We start from the raw sequence: 19,748 nt of genomic DNA, 5'->3' as shown, positions 1-19,748 counted from the left end.
ACTTGTTTGTAAATATTTGTTTATATTTTAGTACTTTTATTTATTTTTAAAATCTTATAAAATTATTTTAAATTCATTGGTTAATATTTTCAGGAATTATAAAAAATATTTCTCTGTCTAAATAAATAACGCAAAATAAATTGGTAAACATTTAAAGTGTCTAACCACTTGTTCATATACTACTAATATTTAAGCAACCTAGAGTAATTTAAAAATTTTAAAAACACATTTTAAAAGCCATTTTGTCTACTTTCAGTTGATACTTAACTACATTTTCCTGACTTTTTGTAACATAAGGAATTGTGACAAATAATTCTTTATAAAGAAATTAAACTTCCCAAAGGAACAAATGAATGCCTGATTTTATTTTCTTTTTCTCTTTTTGTCAAATATTTTTAGAAAGAGCATTAATTACAGTTCAGTATGTTGTTTTAGGAGTGGAATAAGAAATAAAGAGATTGAAAATACTTTATAGATCATTTTAATTAATTTAGTTTTCCAATAATCATAGACATTATTTTACTATTCACCCTAAATACTCAATACACGATGAGTGTTATCCCCATTTGTGAACAAATGGTTTTTGTAATGAAGTGGTAAGCATCACTGAGTGAAAAGTTGCCGAGATTGGAAATATCCATTTTTGACCAATATCCTGATTTTAACAATTGTTTTCAACCAATTGATTTTTAGAAAATTATCTACTTTCAATTTGCCCATATTTGTACCCCCATTTTAAATTTCAAACACAGGTCATATTTCAAATCTCAATGTGTTAGAAAACTATTTCTCACATTATTTGTGTAGTCTAGGTATTTACTGCATGAAAACGACTTCATCATCATCTGGACACAGAGGCCATATTAGTGATAATCTCCTCAGAAAGTCTAGCCTTGACAATCCCTGAAACTTGAATGGCTTTGTTTCCCTGGACTGTTAAAAGGTCCTTTTGGACACCAGTTGGTTTCATTCTCCTAGTGCTCTAGACTTTTAAAAGATATTTTCATGTGAGTCTGCTAAAGATATCCCTTCCTCCTGTCTGCATTGTGCACAACAAGCTCTCTTGGATTCTGCCTTGTAGCACAAAGAAGGTCTAATTGGGAGATGGATGTGTGAAACTGGAGATTCTAGGTAGGGAACAAAGACCAGCCTTGCCCTTCTCAAGGCAGCACTCTCCTCGGTGTAAGGGTAGGGCTACTACAAGAGTTCTCTGCTTTTGTTGGCAAATCTCTTGCAGCCTCAGAGAAAAGCCTCTTCCTGGCCCAGACCCATCTACATAGTTCCAGAAAACTGACTGTCATCTAGATAAGCAGGCAACTACTCTAGGGTGCCTTTATCACCAGCACCACCACAGTAATTCTGAAAATGACAGTTATTGGTGTTTGTGTATTGGGAATACCCTTGTTCCCAGAATCACGGCGCATATTAGCACTGGTGGCTTCCTCCTCGTTCTGCTATCAAAAACCCAGAGAGGGGGCTTCCCGGGGGCACAGTGGTTGAGAGTCCGCCTGCCGATGCAGGGGACACGGGTTCGTGCCCCGGTCCGGGAGGATCCCACATGCCGCGGAGCGGCTGGGCCCGTGAGCCATGGCCGCTGAGCCTGCACGTCCGGAGCCTGTGCTCCGCAGCGGGAGAGGCCACGACAGTGAGAGGCCCGCGTACCGCAAAAAAAAACAAACCAAACCAAACCAAAATAAAAAAAACCCGAGAGGTTATCAGCCTTGGGAAAGAAAGGTCAGCCCAGGAGCCAGGCCATTCAGGATTTCCCAGTAGACATTATAATGAGACTTCTGAGATTATGTTGTTCAGCCCTGGAATATCAAGAAATGATGAGAGGGCAGGATAACATAGATAAGAGAGCTAGCTTGGCTGTCAGTAAACTGCCAGTATCAACCCTGAAAATGTCCTTTTTCTTCCCCTGGACTAAGGGAATCTATGCTTTTATTCCCATTCCTCCCTGATCTTCTAGGACCCAGTTCCATCATTTATGATCCCGTCCCATCTAAGTGTGGAATTCCTCCCAAAGCACACAAATAATCATTTGCCAGTAGTTTATTTGAAAGGTTGAAAGGGGAATGAAGAAGTGAGTCAGGGAAGGGAAGGCAGCCAATGAAGGGTGTGCTATCCCAGAGGGCACTGAGATCAATTCTGGGGGGAAACCCTGGGAAACGACCTGGAACCTGTGCCTCAGAGGAAGCTTAACCAGTGTGTCAAGGAAGAAGCTGACGAATTTCTCCAACCCAATTCTTCAGCCATTGTTTGAGGGCTTCTCTGGGGGGCGGATTATGGGCATTCTGGTATGTTTGGTCTGCCATGAGCTTGGGCATAGCATGCTTCCAAAGCAAACTTCAGGCCAAGAGGTGCAGATCCTGGGCAGGAGCACATTGCAGGTAGGTGTGGGGTGGATCAGTGTCTGCCTTTCCCCACCCTTCTATTTGATAGAGGAAGAAAAAGAAGAAGTGGGGGGTGGAAAAGGAAAGTTTACTAAAACAAAACAAAAAAAAGAAAAAAAAAAGAATAGAAAGAAAGGAAGGGAGAAGAAATTTTGATTTCACTATTTTTTTAGCACCTACTATTACTACGTGTAAGACACCTCATCGACTTCTCAAAGCAACCCTATGACATAGGCATTTTATTTTCCCCATTTTACAGCTCAACCTACTGAATTTAAACTGGTTAAGTAATATCCTCGCAAATCACACAACTGGCAGGTTAAGGACTTGGGATTCAAATTTAGGTCTTCTTTCCGTACTCAAAATCCTTTAGTAGTTTACTGTTACTTACATATAAAGTTTCTCCTTGATCTGCTCCTATAATTTGGTGGAATAAGAAAACTCCTGGCCTAGCGAGTCAGTAGAACAGAGCTCTGGTCCAGGCTCTGCCAGTCATAGCCCCACCAGGGTGATGCTCCAGTCATTCTCTCTCTCTCTGGGTTTCGTTTTCTTTGTCAGTAAATAAGGGAGCTAGAGTAACTGATGGTTAAGGCATCGCCAGCCCTAACAGTTTAGGATTCTTTCCACTTTAATCTTCAGTTAATCTCCTTAAACCAACTATATTCCAACTACACTGAAAAAACCTTCACTCCCTTATAACACCTTGTACTTTCTCAATTCTATTACCCTCCCCCAAAGGCTGTCCCTGCCTAAATCCTTCATGCCTAAATCCTCCACATCTTCCAAATGTTCTCTCTTTCAGAAAGGCATATTTTATCCTTTGAACTAGAAACAATATCTCGTTTCTCTGAAGACTCCAAGTATTTTCTTTATATCTTCTTAAAATGTCAAATTCTATATCTTGTTCTGTCCTGTATAGAAATTCTGTGGTTACCTTGCACATAATTATGAAGCACCATGTACAGCATAGACTCTGGAGAAAGAATGCCTGGGCTATAGTCCAAATTCACCCGCTTTCTAGTTATGCAACCTTGGGCAAGTTATTTCTGTGCCTTAGTTTCCTCCTCTGTGATATGGGGATAATAATACTATCTACTTTAGTGCAGTTTGTGAAGTTTAAATGAGTTAGTGTATGTAAAGTGCTTAGGGTAGCTCCTGGCGGATAATAACCCCTATGTATGCATTTGTTATTTTTATTAAAAATTATTCATTTTTTTCTTTTTAGTTTTTAGTACTTTAAGTATGCAGGTTATCTCTCTTGTGATCTTGTAAATTTTCTGAGCCCAGGAATGTTTTCTTTCTCTTTGTTTCTTTTTAGCATAGTGTCTTATATGTAGCAAAGACCCAATAAATATCTGATGAATATGTCTATGTGTATGTGCAATGTATCATTATGTTTATATCTATCATTATCTTTCTTTGTTGCATCTCTTGTTTATTGTGTTCTTTCTGTATAAGTCCTATAGCAGGAACTGTCTTATCACTTGCTTTTTTGTATTATAACTATATGATTATATTAAAGTCCTTGAAGGGCTTTTACTTTGTGGGGTTCATCATTTCCTACAAAAATATAGAACATATGTGAGCTACTTAGCTGTGCAGTTTGTTGAATGAATAAACTTAGAAATCATGGACAAATAGTAAATGCTTCATAAATCTAGACACTGGCACTTCTCTCTCCAATCCACTACCAAGTATAAAACACTAAAATTAAAACCACTTTCAACTGTATTCTCTACCCCCAACTACAGTCAAAAATGGACTTTCTTAGGTGTTCATTCAAAACAGAACTAAATCTCTATTATTATTTTCTGTAAAACTTTCAGATGCCTACTTGACAGAATGTGTTACTCTGTGGGTAGAAACTTGGAAGGTCTGAGCCACTAGACAGACCCTGAGTGATTTCTTCAAAACAGTCTGGAATATCAAGTGATGATTCTTCAAATCAACATGAATTAGTTTCTTTACAGATGAAATAAACTTAACTTTTCTAGATATTAGTGATACTTTCCCATCATTGAGGGATAGTTTTCAAATTTCCCTTTATTGTTTTTAGCCAATTTGATTGATTGTATCTGCAATGCTGGCTAAACAGAATGTCTTGGTGAGAATAAAGGAAATGAGATGAGTTTGTATGAGAGTCAACAAGTTTAGTTAATGTCTCATTTTCTTTTAAACCCATGGCTTCAAAGACATTGACAGGGCAATGTATCAGTTATCATGGACAATTGTAGTCATGATATTATTTTTTCATAATATTATTAATAAATATAATTTCCTTGAAAATAAAGTATCTTATTGATCTCTAAGTCCCCTAATGCCTAGCACAGATGTAATAGATGTTATTGATTATCTATCCAAATCCATTCTCTTCTTCTCCCTTGCCCACAGAAACCCAGTTATACTCAGGTACTAGAATACAATCTGCTTTCAGAGATGTTAAACCTCTCTAATAGCCTGAGGAAGAGGGGTAAATCTTTATTAATTTCCTTAAGGGTAATCTCAACCCTTTACCAATGATATATTAACAACGGGCATGTGACAAAATTCTGGTTTATGAGAACTGAGGGGAAGCTTCTTAGGGACTTTTTAGGAGAGTCGTCTTTGTCCTTAAAAAGGAATAAAAGAGAGTCAATTTCTTTTCAGCCTATGGACATTGCAACCTGCATGTGATGCTTGGAACTGTAGTTGCCATCTGTGCCTTGAAAGGAATCAACCTAAGACAACAAGGAAAACTCTGAGGACTGAAGAACTAAAAGACTGCATAAATCTGGTTCCTGATGACACCTCTGAGCCATTAACTTAACCAACCCTGAAACTCCCCTCCCTCTAGATTTCCTGAAAGAAAGAATTTTTTGAGCTGATTTTTCTGTTACTTAGAGCCAAAGCATCCTAATTGATAGAGTTGGGGTATTTATATGATTTACTACCTAAAGGAGTTCTTATTATTCTTAATATTAGTCTTAATAATACCTAATAATAAAAAATTGTAATAATTTGCAACCTTTATTCTACTCTATAGAAAACAATGTACGACGCACTTGTATAAATTATTTTAATACTAATATTTGCTTGAAATAGTTGTTATTGCTCTCATTTTACATGTAAACAACAACAAAAACGGAGGCCTAAAAAGGTTAATTAACATAATGCTTACAGTAAGTGACAGAGTCCAGGTTTTGAACGAGTCAGTCTGATCGGATTCCACCATCTTTCAACAACCCTACCATCTTTCAACAATCCTCCTCAATCAGTCTTCATAATTACATTCTGAGCAACTCAGGATTATCACCTTCACTTGAATAAATGAAGTACCCAATAGACTGTGTGATTTGCCAACAGCTCCAAAGGAAAACATTAATTCAAATATCCGAGTTTATAGAAATTCAGAGTTCTATGAAATTTAGCATTTCTTTATTGCTAGTCCCCCACTATTACTTCAGTATATATTTGATCGGTTTGTTCTTTTTATTAGATAATACAGATTATCTTGCACAGGTAAAGAACACTGCCGCTCAAAAGAGACACAGAGAAGTCAAGAATACCCAAGAATAATATTCTTTACCCAAGAATATTATTATTAATAACAAAGGGTTAAAAGCACATTTATTTAGTTAAAAATATAAAAGGGCCAACTTCCCGAAGAGTAGAATCAGGAACACAGCTGACTCTGCCCAACAAAAAAGGATGTAACTAGAGAAAATTACTAAAAACAAAACAAAACAAAAAACCCAATTTAAAAAATCTCTGGATATTGTCCTAATGGCATCTGGCAAATGGAGAAATATTCGATTCAAAAAACAAAAAACCCACCACATCTTGGTAAGAACAGCAAGAGATTGTAGCAGATGAGCCAAGACTCACTCAATTACTGCCCCATCCCTCATTTCTGTGTTATAGAAGTTCTATCCTGAGTAGTATACAAGCAAGAAGATGGAAGCTCCCTCTTTCCACAGCTCCCAGTCTAGGACTATGGTTTTATCCTGGGAGGGGCAGGTTGCCTGTATTTTTCATCTCTCTTAACCCCATGCTGAAAAAGCTCTGTTCCAGATATGCAGGTCCAAGAGGACTAGGGCTCCCTTTCCCCATTCAACCCCTACTCATGGGGTAGAAGTGCTACTCTAGGCATGGCAGGCCAAAACTTGGGAGACCCCACTGCTTTTGAACCAATTTGCCTTTAGAGCAGATGTCCTACACCAAGAGGGGCAAGCTGACAAGACCTGGGGCTAAAATCTCCCTCAAGAGCCTGCTTGGAGAAGAGGGGTATCACTTCAAGAGAAAGGAGGGACACCTACAGCTCTGATTTATCAGAGCAGAGGTTCTGCCCAGGGAGGAAACATAGGATGCCAGGACAAAGTTCCATAGCTTTGCCTGAGGGGACTAACAATATTTGTAACAGTGTTTTGAGAATGTCAGGCCTCATGGCATTGTCAAAGACAATGAAGATCTTGGTGGAGAACAACTGAATGGGCACTATATCTTCATAATAGCAGAAACAAGCAAAATGGCAGAAAAATCAGAAGTTTATCAAAGAGAACCAGGGAAATAAATAGCCAAAAAGAGCTCTCCTAGGATTATAGTAAACTCTGGGGTTCAGGAAGACTGTGCCCGTGAATTAGGCTGTACCCATTCAGGAGCATCAGAGCAGGACATGAGGCAGATTTGAAAACATTCCCCCAAGCTACACACAGATCAATCAACAAAATCTCACTGGCACTAGGAGCATAAACACAACCTCTGACCAAACACTGAATGAACAATAAGCCATGAAGACCCAGAGCAACTCCTAGGAAACCAGGCTTAAAAACAAAATCATTCCCATCCTTGACAGTCAGGAAGACTGAATGCATGCTCAAGGCCATGCCTTGTCAGGAGTAACTGGTGAGAAAAAAATCCAAGCTACTAGTCCCTGGTTGAATGTGGGGGCAAAAATGTAAACTCCTTGAATCTTTATAGCAGCTTCCAAGCCATACATACATCCAGTAGTAAAAGGAAAAACTATAACTGGCCAAGGAAGCTTAAGCACAATTTTTGACAAATAAATGGCCTATGCTGAAGTAGGGGCAATCCTTAGGTAACCAGACTAAAAGATTTTTAAAAAAATTAAGCAGGGGGCTTCCCTGGTGGCACAGTGGTTGAGAGTCCGCCTGCCGATGCAGGGGACATGGGTTCATGCACTGGTCCAGGAAGATCCCACATGCCACGGAGCGGCTGGGCCCGTGAGCCATGGCTGCTGAGCCTGCGCGTCCGGAGCCTGTGCTCCGCAACCGGAGAGGCCACAACAGTGAGAGGCCCGCGTACTGGAAAAAAAAAAAAAAAAAAAAAAAAAATTAAGCAGGGAGGGGCTTCCCTGGTGGCGCAGTGGTTGCGAGCCTGCCTGCCAATGCAGGGGACACGGGTTTGAGCCCTGGTCCAGGAAGATCCCACATGCCGTGGAGCAACTAGGCTCCTGAGCCACAGCTACTGAGCCTGCACTCTGGAGCCTACGAGCCACAATGACTGAAGCCCGCGAGCCTGGAACCCGTGCTCTGCAGCGGGAGAGGCCACCGCAGTGAGAGGCCCATGCAACGCAATGAAGAGTAGCCCCCGCTTGCCACAACTAAAGAAAGCCCGCGCACAGCAACAAAGACCCAACACACCCCAAAATAAATAAATTAATTAAAAAAAAATTCTGCAAGCTTTAAAAAAAAAAAAAATTAAGCAGGGATATGAGAGCTTTTTGCCCACTGGGGAGGGTAATAAACTGCCAAGAGTTAGTTCAGCAAAGTTGCTAAACAAATAAATGACCAAGCAAACAATAACAAGATCAAGCCCCTGGGGGTGGGGTGGAGGTCAGTATTCAAAGTTCCTACTTATTTTATTTAAAATGTCCGGCTTTCAACCAAAAATTATAAGACATGGAAAGACACAGGAAACTGTGATCCATACACAGGGAATTAAAGCAGGTAATAGAAACTGCCTTGAAGAGGCCCAGATGGTAGACTCAGCAGATGATCACTTCAAAGCAGCCATCATAAATATTTTCAAAAATAAAGGAAACCATTTCTAAAGAATTAAAGGAAGGTATGATAACAATGTCTCATCAAATAGAGAAAAACCAACAGAAATTATAATGGAGATCAAATGGAAATTCTGTAGTTAAAATGTTTGATAATCAAAATGAACAATTCACTAGAGGGAATCAACAGTAAATCTGAGCCAACAAAAGAAAGAATCATCAAACTTAAAGGTTGATCAATACAGATTATACCACCTGAATAACAAAGATGAAGAATAAAGGAAAAGTGAAATCTCAGACAGATTTGGGACACCATCAAGAATATTAACATATATATATAATGAGAATACCAGAAGAGGAGAAAAAGAAAAGGACAGAAAAAGTACTCAAAGAAATAATGCCTAACCCCAATTTTTTTTAATTTCTCAAATTTGATAAAAACAAAATGAAATATTCTACATATCCAATAAGCGCTATTAACTCCAAGTATCTTACTTTATCCTAAACACAGAGATCCACACTCAGACACATCATAATAAAATGTTAAATTCTAGGGATAAAGAGAAAGCCTGGAAAGCAGTAAGAATAAAACAACTCATTATGCAGAAGAGAACTCTAATAATAGCTGACATCTTATCAGAAACAATGGAGGTCAGAAAGGCAGTAGGAGGACATATTCAAAATTCAAATTCATATATTCACATATTCAAAAAGTAAAAAAATTCCTCAACTAAGAATCTTACAATGAGCAAAACTATCTCTCAAAAATGAAGGCAAAATAGACATTCTCAGATTAAAGAAAAAAATGAGATAATTTCAGCAATTTGCTAGCTAACCTGATTTATAAGAAATGCTATAAAGAAGTTCTCAGGACATACAGATGGCCAAAAGGCATATGCAAAGATGCTCAGCATAGCTAATTATGAGAAAAATGCAAATCAAAACTATAGTAAGGTATCACCTCACACTGGTCAGAAAGGCCATCATTAAAAAGTTTACAAATAATAAATGCTGGATAGGGTGTGGAAAAATGGGAACCCTCCTACACTGTTGTTGGGAATGTAAATTGGTACCACTACTATGGAGAACAGTATGGAGGTTCCTTAAAAAACTAAAAATGGAGCTACCTTGTGATCATGCAATTTCACTCCTGAACATATATCCGGAGAAAACTCTAACTCAAAAACATACATGCACCCTAGTGCTCATAGCAGCACTATTTACAGTAGCCAAGACATGTAAGCAACCTAAATGTCCATTGACAGATGAATGGATAAAGAAGATGTGGTGTGTATATATATACACACACATACATACAGTGGAATATTACTCAGCCATAAAAAAGAATGAAATAATGCCATTTGCAGCAACATGGTTGAACCTATAGATGATCATACTAAGTGAAATAAGTCAGACGGAGAAAGACAAGTATCATATGATATCACTTATTTGTGGAATCTAAAAAAAATGATACAAATCAACTTATATACAAAACAGAAACAGACCCACAAACATAGAAAACAAACTCATGGTTACCAAAGGGCAAAGGTAGGGGGCAGGGCATAAATTAGGAGTTTGGGATTAACATATACACACTACTATATATAAAATAGGTAAATAGCAGGACCTACTGTATAGCACAGGGAACTAGACTCAGTATCTTGTAACAACCTATAATGGAAAGGAATCTGAAAAAGTACATATATATGTATACATATATATATATATATGTTCTTATTTATTTATATATATAAATCACTTTGCTGTACACTTGAAACTAACATATATTGTAAATTAACTATACTTCAATTTAAAATAAAATAAAATAAAAATAGAAAAAAAAGAACCAACTATATGCTATCTACAGGAAACACAATTTAGATCAAAGCTACAAGTAGGTTGAAAGTAAAAGTGTGGAAAAGATATTTCAAAAAAGAGTTTGAGTGGTTTTACTAATAACAGACAAAATAAATTTTAAAACAAAAAAATGTTACTAAAGATACTAGAGAAATTGTATAATGATGAAGGGGTCATTCCATCAGGAATATGTAACAATTATAAACATACATTCTCCTAACAACTGAGGCCCAAAATACATGAAATCAAATCTGAAAGAACTGATGGGAGAGAGAGATAATTCAATAGTCGTTGAAGACTTCAACATTCAGTTTAAATAATAGATAACATAACTAGGCAGAAGATCCACAAGAGAATAAAAGACTTGAACAAGACTATAAAACACTAACAGACATCTGTAAAACACTCCACCCAATGATAGCAGAATCCACATTCTTCTCCAGTGCACATGAAACATTCTCCAGTACAGACCATAAAATAGGTCTCAATAAATTTAAAAGGATTGAAGTTACACAAAGTATATCCTCAGACCAAAATTAAATTAAAAATTAATAACAAAGGAAATTTGGGAAATCCATAAATATGTAAAAATAATTAAACTTCCTGAATAAATGAGTCAAAAAAATAACAGGGCAGATTAGAAAAAATTTTCATGAATTAAAATGAAAACACTGCATACCAAAACTTATGGAATGCAGTTAAAGAAGGGCTCAGTGGGAAATTTACAGCTGTAAATGTCTATTTTGAACACATAATAAAGATCTCAAATCTTTCTTGTTATACTTTTATTGAGTACACCTATAATAGGAGATTGATTTAGTCATTTAAAAACTTCTCACAAAGAACAACCCAGGAGTGTATAGTTTCACTGGTAAATTCTACATTGTTTAAAGAGGAACTAATACCAATCCTTCACAAATTCTTCCAAAAACATATAATTGGAGGGAACACTTCCCAACTTACTCCATGAGACAAATATTACCTGATAGCTGAACCAAACAAAGACATCACACGAGAAACAAAAACAACCCCCCACCCCGGCAAATTACAGGCCAATATGCTTACAAATATAGATGCAAAAAATTCTCAGAAAATACTAGTTAACTTAATCCAGCAACATTTTAAAAGGATTATATTTCATAACCACATGAGAAGTATCTTCCTGGGATAATTCCCCAATTCCAGGTTGGTTTAATGTAGAAAATCAATCAATGTAATATACCAGGCATATCTGTAGAGATTTAGATTAGTGGTTGCCTAGGGTCACATCAGGGGAATGGGGAGTGACTACTACGGAGTGTGAGATTTATTGTTGGAGAGAGAAAAGTACTCTAAATCCAGACTATGGAGATGACTGCACAACTCTATGACTCTACCAAAAGCTACTGAATTCACCCATGTAAAATGTACAGTTTTTTGATATATGAATTATATTTTTATAAAGATGTCAAAAATAAGACAACAAAACATACATCATTAATTTGATCTTAAGTATTCATAAAAATGAATGAGAATTTAATTAATTTTAAATTTATTTGTAAAATTTATTCTACACATTTATTTTCACTGCCACCCCTAGGGACTAACGTTAGTACCTAAAGACCTACAGCTGAATAGTTTCTGATGCGCTCTTTTGAGTTTGACTTTAATTTATAGAAATTCACCAAATATACACTGAGCATGTGGTATACACCAGATACTCTGATAGGTATTGTAGTGGATAGACACATAAATGTTTAAAAATCATCAGAGTATCTATTCTCAAGTCAAATACTTTATTTTGATTTAAAGTGCAAATCTCATTCAGGGTTAAAATGTCTTCAGAAGGGCACCCTGGACTTTTGGGTTAGCTAACGTTGTCACTTATTAATTGTCTATGATGAACTTCATTTATTTGTGGAAATTTCTATATTGTTATTTACTTTTTTCTTTAATTATTTCAGTTACCATATGCTTTCTATTAAATGGGTGTGATAATAAAGTGTGAGATTATTGGGACTTCCCTGGTGGCGCAGTGGTTAAGAATCAGTGGTTAAGACACAGGTTCGAGCCCTGGTCTGGGGAGATCCCACATGCTGCAGAACAACTAAGCCCGTGCGCCACAACTAGCTGAACCTGTGCTCTAGAGCCCGGGAGCCACAACTACTGAGCCCATGCGCCTAGAGTCCGTGCTCCACAAGACAAGCCACCTCAATGAGAAGCCCACGCACCGCAAGGAAGAGTAGCCCCCGCTCGCCGCAACTAGAGAAAGCCTGCGTGCATCAACGAAGACCCAACGCAGCCAAAAATAAATAAATAAATACATAAATTTTTATTTTTTAAAGTGAGATTGTTAGCTACTCAGAAGTCCTCGGCAACTTTTCTACTCCGTTACCATTTTTACTTTAGGAATTATTCAGTTCTTACTTGACCCTAGTCATTGAGGTATGTAGGAATAATTAACTATGCTCATTTGATAGCTTAAAAAATTATGTTTAGAGTAGTAATTGTTTATGCAACATAGCTGGTAAGTGATTTGGACCTCATTCTTCTGACTTGAACTCCATCATTCTTTTAAATACCTTAAGTACCACAATGCTGCCCTTATACAAGAACCAGGCTCAGAGAAAGTCAGATGGAATTGAGTGTCTGAAGTTATTTCTGGGTCACTCAACCTAGGGAAGGAGAGCCAAAGAAGAGTTTATCATGGCGTAAAATTACCAATGCCAAATGAAGGAAGGAAAGGACAAGCAGAGAGCCAGTGACCTACGCAGCAAGAAACCTGGGCTGGAGCCAGGGGACCAAATTCTTATTTGGGGTCTGTCATAAAGCTCCTGTGTAACTTGAGTAAGTCGTTCAAGCTCCCCAGACCTCCATTTCCTCATCAATAAAATATGGAGATTGGGATAAATATCTCCAAGATATTTTCCAGCCCTTTCATTCTATGGCTCTCTATTAGCAAGGGTCCAAACTGGCTTTCCCATTTTCCTCCATGCTTTCAGAAAATAGGTGAAACACATTCAACAACTCTGTTTTCTTGTCATGCTGTATGATGCATAGACCATCTTAGATTTGCTAATCTAAACTTCATTATTTTAACACAGACTCACCAGTTAATTCTTTTTAGTCTTGTTTCTTTTCTAACCAACACTTACCTTTAAGGTGGCATTCTCTTGCACGTTCGAACATTCTCTTTCCATTCTGTATTTTTTACTTTGATTTTCTTATATTTATAGTAGAAGTAACTATTTCCACTAAAGCCAATCCACCCTCTGTTGGCAGAAAATTGGTCAGTGGTGAGACAACAAAACAGAACTGAAACTCAAAACTGTGGACAGACTCACTTTTCTGGAAATGAGTCTGCCTATTTGGGATGACAGTATGTTGTCAGTATTCTGTAAATGGCAAAATCTCTTTCCTTCCTGGTATTTTCTCCCTCAGTCCCTGGGGGAGGGAAGAACTTGAAAACATGTACAGGCATGTACGTTCTGGTGAAAAAGTGTCACGTGAAAAAGAGTTCAGGCAGAGAGCTAGTGAAAGAGAGGTCTGACTTGATACTCCCCAAGAGCATTCCTAATACCACCAGGGATTCATAAGTGCTGGCTCTGATGGTGAGAAATTCCAGCTGAGAAAGTATGAGAGAGGGAGGTTCAAAGTGTCTTCCTTTGCTAGTTGATCAGTGAAGATATCTTCCCTAGAAGGTGGCCCATTCTCACTACCCATTCCTCTACCATGACCCTATTGTGTCTCAACAATTTCCTTCACACATGCAGACATTTGACCATGGTGTGGTCACTGTCCCTTAGATCTTTGCAGAGCTTTGCTCCTCCAAATCTCTGATGTCTCAGCCCAAATGCCACCCTGCAGTAGAGCTTTCCTTGATGACTCAGCTGAAGCTGTATCTCCCATCCTTGCCTGTGTTGCTCTATCCCATTACCCTGCTTTATCATCTTCATAGCACGTATCTCTCTATGAAATGATCTTCATTTTGTTTGTTGCTGTGGATATGTTTTTTTGTTTTTTGTTTTTTTTTGGTCTCAATTTCCTCACCAAAGTATAAGAACTAGAAAGGCAGGAACTGTATCTTTCTGAATCTCTGTTACATCCCAGTGCCTGGGAAAGTACCTGGTACACTAGGGGCTCAAAATATTTGTGGAATAAATGAATTTATGAGTTAATGAGAATCACTGTAGGTAAGAAGATATAAACTATATTCAGAAGCAGGGAGTCTGTGATCTCTCTGTCATCTCCTTTATGTATCCTGCTCCCATGTTTCCATCAACACAGTGGGTAAAGGTGCATATATAGAACCATATTTCTCAGGTCAGGGTGTGAAGTCAGAGTGACTGGGTAAAGTAACTGACTTCACTATATCACATATCCAGATACTTTTCTCTGAATTCCAGCTTATCCAAGTAGGTAAGTACAAAGACCCTGAAGTGCACTGCTGAGGTCACAGCCTGGCTACATAACTGGCTTAGTATTGTCACCTTGGGCAAATTAACCTTTCTGTGCTTTATTTTCTTCGCCTGAAAATGAAAATAGATTATTTCCCTAACTGGGTTGTTGTAAAGATTAAATGAGTTAATATAAGTAATAAACTTAGAACAGCATCTGGCGTGTCATAGCACCATAAGTGTTTGCTATTAATTCTGTTATAGTTCTCACTTCTTATACTGTGCCTCTAAGTCACAGGAATTTGAACTTTCTTGTGCCACAGTTTCTGACAGTATGGTGAAGACTGTGGACCATTTCTCATAAAAATGCTTTTAAAAGCATAAACTATACAATATTACAAAGGAAACAAATATATTGAAATATTTATCAATTTTCAAAAATCTGTGATATTGAAATACATCTTCTTTTTAAACACATTAAATAAAAAGATATACTGGCAGGAATTATAACTACCATCATTTTAAAGTAGTGAAAAGCATAAACAATACTTCAAGATATTGGCAACAACAATGAAAATATCTGTGATTTCTATTACTGACAAAATCACAACTACTGCTAATATACTGTGGTTTGTTGTTACCATTAATAATTGAAAGGAAAGCTAAATTTCAGTTAGAGGTTACAGAAAATGAAGACGCAAATTTTTTTTCCCACTGCAGTTCACAGACACTCTTATCATATCCACAGGTCATGGAATCCAAGATGAGAACCCCTGCTACAGATACTGTTTTCAGCTCCTTTAATAGCTACCCCAGGGCAGTTTGGCAAAATATACATACTTTTTAAAATGTATTTTTAGAAATAGAGGTGATTTGACTCTGAGACATATATCCAATAGAAATGCCCATGCACATACACACACAAGAATACTTACTACAGTCTGTCTGAAATTGTGAAAGACCAGAAACAGCCCTCATATCTATTGACAGGAATTCGTTAAAATAATTTCATTAATCTGTACACTATGTAATACAAGTTTTGTTTTTGTTGGTTTGTTAAGGAAGAAGCTGAAGCCTGAAAACTGTCTCTATGTACTGACATAAAAGACCCTCTTAACCGAAATCACAAAGTCACAAAACATATATAGCTTTATCCTATTTTTGTAAAGACCCAATTAATTGTATAGATATACTAATTAACAGTGGTTATGGGGGTGGTTGATTATGGGGAAACTTTCACTTTCTACATATTTCAGTAATTAAACATTTCTCTTTTCCAATAAGCCTGTATCTTCAATTATCAAAAACATGATGATGATGATTCTTAAAACAAACCCAGCTCTCCCAGGTTTCCTGGCATCCAGAAGCTTATAGTTTAGTAAATTGGTAGAAGACCAAATATATTTATTATTATTTGCATGCTTGGGGGCAGGCAGCTTCATCTAACCCAGAGAGAGAACCCCTGGGGCTTTTTCCCAGAATTCCTACTTAAATGATGCTATGGGTCTCAAGCCATGGCCTACTAGTTTTATATTACTCAGACATGAACTAGCATTTAATCTCAAAAGCTTTGAAATATTTCGGGTCCACTTGGTCCAGTCTGCCAATGTTTCTTGTTTCTGGATCCCTCTCTCTACCCATTCTTTAGCATTGCTGCTTCTTGATGTGAACCAAATGCTTAAATTGCTCATTTAATGTTTGCTGTTCTGCCTGCAGCAAAACATTACTTTACTTTCACTGCCCCCTGCATGTACTTGATCCATTCTGGCAATTGGGTCTCATCCTTCTAGCTGTCCTCAACTGTCTGCATTGCATTTGAAGATCAGAGAAGGGAGCAAACTTCAGGTTAGGGAGGCTGCCATGGTCACAGCAACTGTACAGTTTTATCAGCATATGCATACTTAAACATCACCCTGTAATGCCAAATCAATGGCAATGGTTTGTTATAAGAATCCATGCTTCTTTTAAAACAAAAAGGGCAGGGGGGAATTGCCACTTCCTCTTCCTTTCATTTATAGATCTCATCACTTCTCAACTCACAGCAATCTAGTTCCTATCTTCACCACACTTCTCTCTAACATCTCCAACAAGCTCCATGCACGTTGCTGCTCTTTTGTTTTTTTGTCCTCATGTTATCTGATATTGTTGCTCACTGACACATCTGTGAAACTCTGTCCTCTTTGCTTCTAGGACAACATGCTATTGATTTTCTTCCTTCTTCTCCTTCATAGTTCCCTCTTTTCCACTCTTAAATACCAGGGCTCCTTAGGGCTCCATTTATGGCTATAGAACTATGGCCCATAAGCACCTTTAAACTCAACATGTCCAATCCTAAATTTTGCATTTTTCTCCCCAAACCCTCTCTTCTCTATTCTCCGTTTCCTATCCCAATGCATGACACCCTGCTTTCCTACTTTTCAAGGACAAACACTAAGCATCCCGCTAGAACCTTCCCTCTCACTCAGCCCTACAAACCCAACCTCTCTTTTGATTCCATAGCTTTTACTCTCTTAAATGACTTCAATCCATCAATTTCACCCCATTATTGCCCTAATTCAGAGTCTCATTACTCCTCACCTGGGCAACCACAATACTCTCTCAACTAGACTTCTTGCCTCTAGTTTGGCTAGCTTCTATTTACAAATGACTGCATGATCTTTCTAAAGCTCAAATATGATTATGCCATTTCTTAGCTAAATTTCATAGATCCCCATTACTTTTAGTATTAAAGTAAAAAATTCTTCATGGACCAACCAAAGCCTTCCATGATTTAGTTTCTGCCTTCTTCTCTAGACTCATTTCCTGCCATATCCACCACAGACAGCTCAGTTCAGTCACAGGAAATAATTTGGTGCATGTTCCTTCTGAACATATGTCACGTGTCCATGCATTTATACATGGAAGTCTCTCTGCTTGAAGTACCCAATTTCTACACACACCCCACCACCATTGTCACACATATCCTTACACACACATCTAAGTCTAGCTAATGTGAACCTGTCCTTGAAAACTCGTGTCATTGACCCATATAGCTTTCTTTTATCATCACCTCTACCTACCAATTTAAATCGATCCTGTGCTACCATTATCATAGCATTGATTACTAGGCACCATATCCGCCATCAGGCCAGAAGCTTCTCAATCACAGAAGCCATATCTCATCAGATTCAGTATCACCAGCAACCACTGGGTACTCAACCAATGTCTGTGGAATAAACAAATGGGCGATTTACCTTACGATACAAACTCCCATTCTCTCAACTACTCAGTCCCCATGCTGAAAATCAGTTCATGTCACTCACTTCCCCAGAAGCCAGTCCCATACCATTATGAGAATAAAGTCTAAAGTCCTTAGTGTAAAACCCAAGACTTCATAATCTAATTCCAAACTGCCTTTCCAGAATTATTTCCTACCATATACAACCTATGGATCATTTGCTACAGCCCTACTCTACTGTTCATTTTTCCCTGAATTCTTTGACTCTCATACTTTCAGACCTTGATCTATTCAAGGAGAATTCACAAATCAGTATTATCTTGAAAACTTTTCTCAGGAAGAATTAATTTCAGGAGAATTAATTCACTTTTAATACAATATGCCTTTATTTAGTGTTAGTTATTTTTTGCTGTTTTTCTATTTAATTTCCTCCCATTGATTATAATGTCCTCAGAGATGGAGAATTTGTCTCATTCCTCTCTGTTTACACTTTTCTATTCCTAACCCCAAGGCAGCGACTTTCACATAGTTGATAATCAATAAACACTTGGTAAATTACATACATTCAACTGTGAAGTTGCTCTGTTGGTGGGAATGTAAATTGATACAGCCACTATGGAGAACAGTATGGAGGTTCCTTAAAAAACTAAAAATAGAACTACCATACGACCCGGCAATCCCACTACTGGGCATATATCCTGAGAAAACCATAATTCAAAAAGAGTCATGTACCAAAATGTTCATTGCAGCTCATTTACAATAGCCAGGAGATAGAAGCAACCTAAGTGTCCATCATCGGATGAATGGATAAAGAAGATGTGGCACATATATACAATGGAATGTTACTCAGCCATAAAAAGAAGCGAAATTGAGTTTTTTGTAGTGAGGTGGATGGACCTAGAGTCTGTCATACAGAGTGAAGTAAGTCAGAAAGAGAAAGACAAATACCGTACGCTAACACATATATATGGAATTTAAGAAAAAAAATGTCATGAAGAACCTAGGGGTAAGACGGGAATAAAGACACAGACCTACTAGAGAATGGACTTGAGGATATGGGGAGGGGGAAGGGTAAGCTGTGACAAAGTGAGAGAGTGGCATGGACATATATACACTACCAAACGTAAAATAGATAGCTAGTGGGAAGCAGCTGCATAACACAGGGAGATCAGCTCAGTGCTCTGTGACCACCTAGAGGGCTGGGATAGGGAGGGTGGGAGGGAGGGAGACGCAAGAGGGAAGAGATATGGGAACATATGTATAACTGATTCACTTTGTTATAAAGCAGAAACTGACACACCATTGTAAAGCAATTATACTCCAATAAAGATGTTAAAAAAAATTGTCTTGCTTATTCTGGGTCTCCTCCATTTACATGGAGAATTTTAGAATCAGCTGTCAATTTCTACAAAAGAACATATTAAGATTTTGATTAAGATTACATTGAATCTACATATCAATTTTTGGATAATGGATATCTTTAAAATATTGAGACTTCTGATTCATGAACATGATATATCTGTCAGTTGTTTGGGTCTCTTAATTTCCCTGAGAATAAAATATTTCTTGAAGACAAAATAGTAGTAAGTGACAGTTAAAGTCCACACAGCAAAGCCACAAGATTTAGAACTATCTAAGGCAGATAAATGTGGACAGAAATAGCTTTATATATTTGAAAAGCCACTCAGGAAAATGAAATTTAGTAAGTGATATCATAATGATAACCCAAAGTCATTAGGCGAGCAGTAAATGCTATCCAGTGTACTATTTAATAAGGCAAAACAGCATATACTTAAAAAAAATCTTTTAATTAATAGTGGTAAAAATAAAGTTATGGTGCTTAAAGGAATGTTTCAGTTAAATGGAAAATTCACAAAAAAGGAATACTTCATTTCCAATAATGCAAA

General features: G+C 37.5%; 1 long non-coding RNA gene across 1 annotated transcript in view; it reads right to left on the bottom strand.

Moving 5' to 3' along the window:
* Nucleotides 1-13,406, bottom strand: part of LOC132423631 (uncharacterized) — a 149,419-nt gene extending 136,013 nt beyond the window's left edge. The window contains exon 1 of the long non-coding RNA XR_009519021.1: nt 13,383-13,406. This is a non-coding gene — a long non-coding RNA (uncharacterized lncRNA). The remainder of the gene's footprint in view (nt 1-13,382) is intronic.
* Between the last annotated feature and the right edge of the window lie 6,342 nt (nt 13,407-19,748).

Source organism: Delphinus delphis, chromosome 1 (assembly GCF_949987515.2).
Source record: "Delphinus delphis chromosome 1, mDelDel1.2, whole genome shotgun sequence".
NCBI classification, from domain to species: domain Eukaryota; kingdom Metazoa; phylum Chordata; class Mammalia; order Artiodactyla; family Delphinidae; genus Delphinus; species Delphinus delphis.
The sequence above is the reverse complement of the archived record's forward strand: the minus strand, read 5'-3'. Positions and strand labels throughout refer to the sequence as shown.